Source organism: Anomaloglossus baeobatrachus, unplaced genomic scaffold, assembly GCF_048569485.1.
Source record: "Anomaloglossus baeobatrachus isolate aAnoBae1 unplaced genomic scaffold, aAnoBae1.hap1 Scaffold_80, whole genome shotgun sequence".
In the NCBI taxonomy this organism is placed as follows: Eukaryota; Metazoa; Chordata; class Amphibia; order Anura; family Aromobatidae; genus Anomaloglossus; species Anomaloglossus baeobatrachus.
In genome coordinates, this window is record NW_027445184.1 from 607923 (window position 1) to 613922 (window position 6000).

The following is a 6000-nucleotide window of genomic DNA, read 5'->3' on the forward strand; positions in this document are numbered from 1 at the left end:
CCATTGATAAGCTGTTCACAGTAGATACACATGCTATCCAAGCAGCAGCATCCACCATTACTGCACCCCACCCAGTCAGTGACAGCTCACCAAGTCAGCCAGAGGAGTGGTGTCAGGAATTACACGTAGGCACTGACTCCACACCTTCACATCACAAGAAGGGGGTCTACAGGGTAGTGCAAGAATACGAGCAAGTCTTTAGCAAACATCCGCTAGACTTTGGGAGAATAAAAGGGGTCCAACACTACATCCCCACAGGTGCACATTCACCCATCAAAGAGAAATAAAAGCCAATACCACCTGCACATTACCAGTGTACCAAGGACATGTTGAGCAACATGAAGGAGGCTGGGGTTATCCGTGACAGTTGTAGCCTCTGGGCAGCTCCGTTGGTACTGTTAGAGAAGAAGGACGGCACCACTCCCGTGTATTGAGGAATCGTTAGCTGCATTGAGAACTGCAAATTATTTTTCTACCCTTGATCTCACTAGTCGCTATTGGCAAGTGTCCATTGCTGAGGCAGACCGGGAGAAGACCGCCTTCGCCACCCCGATGGGTCTCTGCAAGTTCAAAAGCATGCCTTTTGAGCTGTGCAATGCGCCAGGAACCTTCCAGAGGCAGATGGAATGCTGCCTCGTACACCGTAACTTTGAAATGGTACTGCTATACCTAGATGATGTTATTGTTTATTCTAAAGCAAACAAGATTTTAGGGTGTATAAAAAGAGAGATTAGATCCCGTGATCCCAACGTATTGTTACCCCTCTATAAATTACTTGTAAGGCCACATCTGGAATATGGGGTAGAGTCTTAAGAAGATTGATGACCATTGGTTTTGGCATGGGCGTTTGGGCGTATCTTCCTGCATCGGTACAAGCTGCAGGACTCCTTGAAGGTTTCCGCTTCAAAGGCAGGGCCTTGATCTGTGAGGACTCTCTCTGGGTAGCCATGAGGTCTGCAGAATTGTGCTTGGAAGACCTTCACTGCAGTATGGGCCATTTGATCTTTGACAGGTGCCACAACCATAAATCTCGAGTAGTTGTCTACCATCGTAAGTGTATACGTGTATCCATTCTTGGTGTGAGTTTGGCAGCATTCCAAAAAAAAGGGTGAAAGTGTGAAAAGTGAATGGGCCAAATTGAGGTGCATATGAAGTTGTTTGCTTTCTTTCAATTCACTAATCGGGCTCATTTGAATCAGGTGAATTGAGTAGTTCTGCTTTTGGAAACTGGGTTAAGAAGAGGTGCACCAGTCCTGGAGGCACTGCAATACCAGGTCAATGCGTGGAGTGGACAGAGCAAGCTCTTTTTCCATCTCCCTGTTCTATAAATCTATTTAATATATGGTCCCCAGAGAGGTGACGTATCAGATATTAAACTGATAAGAACAGATTTTTTTTTTTTTCTGTGCATCGGTAGGACTTGAAAACAAAAAAGGTGATCGCCTCCCGTTGCCTGGGAAACGTCCAGGAACAAGAGGGTTATGTGTCACCAGAAGGCGCACACACTCCCCCAAGCCTGGCAGTCGTGCAATCCCAGGCACCTTCCAGCACTGATCAAGGTAGCGTCCTCCGATACTACACTTGATCTTAGCCAAAAGGCCGAGAAGCGATAACCCAAATTGGTTTCGGCCTTGAGTGGCACCCAGGCCTATGCCGGACACATCTTAGGGAGAGGGAGACAAATCCACGCCTACAGAAGACATTTTGTCACCCAAGCCAACCCTTGAAAAGGCTGTTTTGCAGAGCAAAAACAAGAAGAGTGGTGCGTTGTGCAGCCGCCGCCCACTGCAATGAATCTGAATAACTCCTCCTTTTGGGCAGAAGCACCTCCCCTTCCCCTTGCAGTCTTTCCAATTTATGATACAAAAAGACGGACGGACCGGACAGGACAGGTTGCCTAACTTTCCATCACTGCCACCCTTTGCCATCCTTACCCGTAGAAAGCCCTTTCATCATCCCCAAACCCTAATCTTTTCCCTTCCCTTCCCAGCCCCCAATCCCTGCCCTCTGTACCCCTCCCACCACCCGCATCCCTTCCCCTGTCATCCCCCTACCACCCGGGAAAAAAAGTGCTTGCCCCCTCCTTCCACTAGCCCACCATCCCACCCAAAGAGCAACTTCTGCTGCGCAGCTGGCTTTCTAGGCAGCAGCGCTATTGTGATGTCAGCGGGGGGCATTGTGACAAGCCAGTGTTACGTCTCTTCATGTTGTGCACTGTTCAAATGGAAAATACATCAACAGGCAGACTACAGAAAAGCTTATTAACAAAGGTTAGAGAGGAGCTTTCTCAGAGGGCTTTTTACAGTTTGTCTATTCCCAATTAGCCGTTTGCTTGCAGTCTTTCCAATTCATGATACAGAAAGACGGACGGGCAGGACAGGACAAGACTTGCTCGTATTCTTGCACTACCCTGTAGACCCCCTTCTTGTGATGTGAAGGTGTGGAGTCAGTGCCTACGTGTAATTCCTTACACCACTCCTCTGGCTGACTTGGTGAGCTGTCACTGAATGGGTGGGGAGAAGTAATGGTGGATGCTGCTGTTTGGATAGCATGTGTATCTACTGTGAACAGCTTCTCAATGGTGGCAAATCGTGGCAGCTTAACCTCTTGCTCTCTGCAGTTCAACACTCTCACGGGCACTCTTCCCTTCCGTATTAATGAATAAAACTATGATGTAAATAGCATATAGATACCCCACAAATGTAGATAAAGGTAGGGTATGGGAAAAGGGGGAAGAGAGTAACAGGAAAATAGTATAATAAAGTATACCTTCCAGGGGGGAGAGGAAATGGCAGCAAAGCCAGTGGAGGTGAAGCAAGGGGAGCCTGCAACTAAAGAGTTGAGAGCGTTATCACATGATGACTGAGCCTGATTGTAACGGGAGCATAGAGGTGCCGATCCTGTCTTAAATGCGTTGGTGTAGAAGTGGGTCTCCTGTGTTGGGGTCAGCTGTGCAGTGCGACCGTAGTAATAGCTGTGCCCACTTCCTGTATGGGAGTGGAACGCAGTGAGGCTAATGTTACGCACGCCTGCGTATGCGCATTTGTGTTTAAAATCATGCATGCGCAGAACGGAGGAAAGGCTGTGCTCACTTCCTAATGAAAGAGAGTGATACGCAGCTAGGCAGCGGTAAATGCATGATGACGCAACAACAGGAGGGGTTGATAGTAAACACAGGAGATAAGCGCCAGGAGCTATATAGGTATAAGAAATGGATATGTGTGTAACAGTATGATTACATTGGCATAAATGGACATAATTCTAATAGGCAGGACAGGTAATAAGGAGCACAAGGGATATGTTAAAATGTATTGTGTGACAAGAAAGATACAGGAAAGGACAGGATAACAGGTGTAGGGACCAACAAGGTATGACAAGGGGAATTAGGATATGGTAAAGTAGGTATAAATGTAGTAATGGGGCAGGCATAGGGAATTGTGTGCGAATGTGAATTATAATAAGTCACCAAGGAATGGAATATGTGAGTGTGTGCCTAATGTAAACTAATATTGTACTGGCAAAATTATAGATGGAAAGGGAGAAGGGGAGGGGGGAGGGGGGAGGCTGTTTTTGACTACAAGGGTATGAGTTATGAGTGATCATAGGGATAGTGTTACATAAGTGGAAAAACCTATGGACGACCGGATGTGTAAGTGCATACCTTATACAAACCTATAGAGTGCTGACGGGTGAGAGTGTGATGTTAGATACAAGACATCCTATAGTGAATAGTTAGCTGTAATCAAGTGCAGCAGGGATATTTCACGTGACTATGGGAACCTGGAAAGTAAAGAAAAGGGAGAAAAAAAGGTTAGACAAGGTAATCAGACATAATGTAACTAGTTGATCAGACATGACAAATAAAAAACAAGGAATAATGGAACTACATACATAGTAGAATTACATATAGTGTGAACACGGAAAAGAACCGGGCGTTAGAAAAAATGTGCACGGCCCAATGAATCAAGTCTAACCTCTATATTTCACACACTGTATATGTAAAAAAACATGTGTGATCAATACAAATGACTTGCACCTTCCTCTAAGTACCTTTCAAAACAGACCAGGAAAAAATGTAGAGGAAAGGTTGTTTTGGCCACTAAATAGGAAAGGGATCTTCACAGTTAGAGCAGTCAATAAAATACAAAAAGACAGTTTGCACTCTGATAATGCTAAAGTATGGAAACCATGAATGTGTGAACATGGACCTGCATTACTGCTAAGGAAAATCTGAGAAAAATGTGATATTTAGCATATATAAATGGCCATTTGTATATCTGCCCAGTTGCCCCTTCACGGCATATCTCGTAACTGGGTCCCTAGCGCTATGCTGAAGCCTCTCTCTAGGTTAAAAACCTCCTGTGTATGGGCAAGTAGGAACCTGCTATATAGGATAAGATTACCTGTGGCAATGTTCAGTTATGCACCTGTTCACACGTCAGGTCGAGGAGTGCAGTCAGTCTTTTTTTGTCTACATGAAGAGGGTCATACCTTCTGACCGTGCACCCTTCCCCCAGTTGCCACAGGTAATCTTATCCTATATAGCAGGTTCCTATTTTCCCATACACAGGAGGTTTTTAACCTAGAGAGAGGCTTCAGCATAGCGTTAGGGACCCAGTTACGAGATATGCCGTGAAGGGGCAACTGGGCAGATATACAAATGGCCATTTATATATGATAAATATCTCATTTTTCTCAGATTTTCCATAGCAGTAATGCAGGTCCATGTTCACACATTCATGGTTTCCATACTTTAGCATTATCAGAGTGCAAACTGTCTTATTGTATTTTATTGACTGCTCTAACTGTGAAGATCCCTTTCCTATTTAGTTGCCAAAACAACCTTTCCTCTACATTTTTTCCTGGTCTCTTTTGAAAGGTACTTAGAGGAAAGTGCAAGTCATTTGTATTGATCACACATGTTTTTCTACATATACAGTGTGTGAAATATATTTTTTAAAGGTACTATTGACATGAATTTCTCACCAGATGTCAGTATAACCAATCCACACAGGCAAAAAAATAAAACCATAGATGTCCAGATATTAAATTATATGTAATTTTAAGGCTAGAGTTACCCTGGCATATGACTCACACATGTGCAGTATGAGAAAATGTCGCATTGCGCTCAGCTCCATGTAAGACAATGCTGCAGCTCAGATCTGCAAGTTTTTCCTCAACTCTAACAGGACTGAGGAAAGAATGCAGCATGCTGCAATTGTCTATGAGTCTCTCATCACTCGCACCCATACAAGTCTATGGGTGCGAGTGAAACATTGGACTGCAACTGCACTTAGATGACGACCGAGCGAAGTGCGACATACGCACGAGCTTACAATGCAGCAGATGGAAAGATTCATCTCTTCCTCTCCTCCACAGCTATGATCTAATCCCATCCTTGGTTCAAATCCCACCAAGGACAACATCTGCAAAGACTTTGTATGTTCTCCCCATGTTTGTGTGGGTTTCCTTCTGGTTCTCCAGTTTACTCTCACACGCCAAAGACATACAGATAGGGAATTTAGATTGTACGCCATAATGGGGACAGTGCTGCTGTTGTATGTAAACCACTGCAAAATATGTTTTTCACCCTTCTATTTCGTATGTCCTGTGTACTTTTGTAATTTGTAATTTTTCCATTTCCCTGCACCCTCTTTTTTGACACTCAATATAATTTACTGTTGTAAATTTTGGTTTGAGTCCCTGTTGACCTGGAGATGTGAAGATAAATGGGCAAATTTAAAGACTTTTTTTCTCTTGTTTCTTACTTTAGTAATCTTCCTGTCTGCGGAGCTTTGATAATGCTTTATTGGTAATGTCGTGCATGGATAACATGTTTTGTTGCAGAATCCCACACATATGCATTTTACATACAGATTGTCTGCATCTCATTAAACTCTATGTGGAAAACCTGTAAATAAAACACATAACTGCAAGATAAGTGAGAAAACTCAATGTATTTCAATTTCTGCCGTATTAGGCAGCTTTCATAGAAGCGAT

At 44.0% G+C, this 6000-nt stretch overlaps 2 pseudogenes; both read right to left on the reverse strand.

The window, feature by feature from the left end:
* Positions 1 to 1237: 1237 nt before the first annotated feature.
* Positions 1238 to 1440, reverse strand: LOC142288257 (U2 spliceosomal RNA; annotated as a pseudogene).
* A 27-nt stretch (positions 1441 to 1467) lies between these two features.
* LOC142288258 (U2 spliceosomal RNA) lies at positions 1468 to 1611 on the reverse strand (annotated as a pseudogene).
* Between the last annotated feature and the right edge of the window lie 4389 nt (positions 1612 to 6000).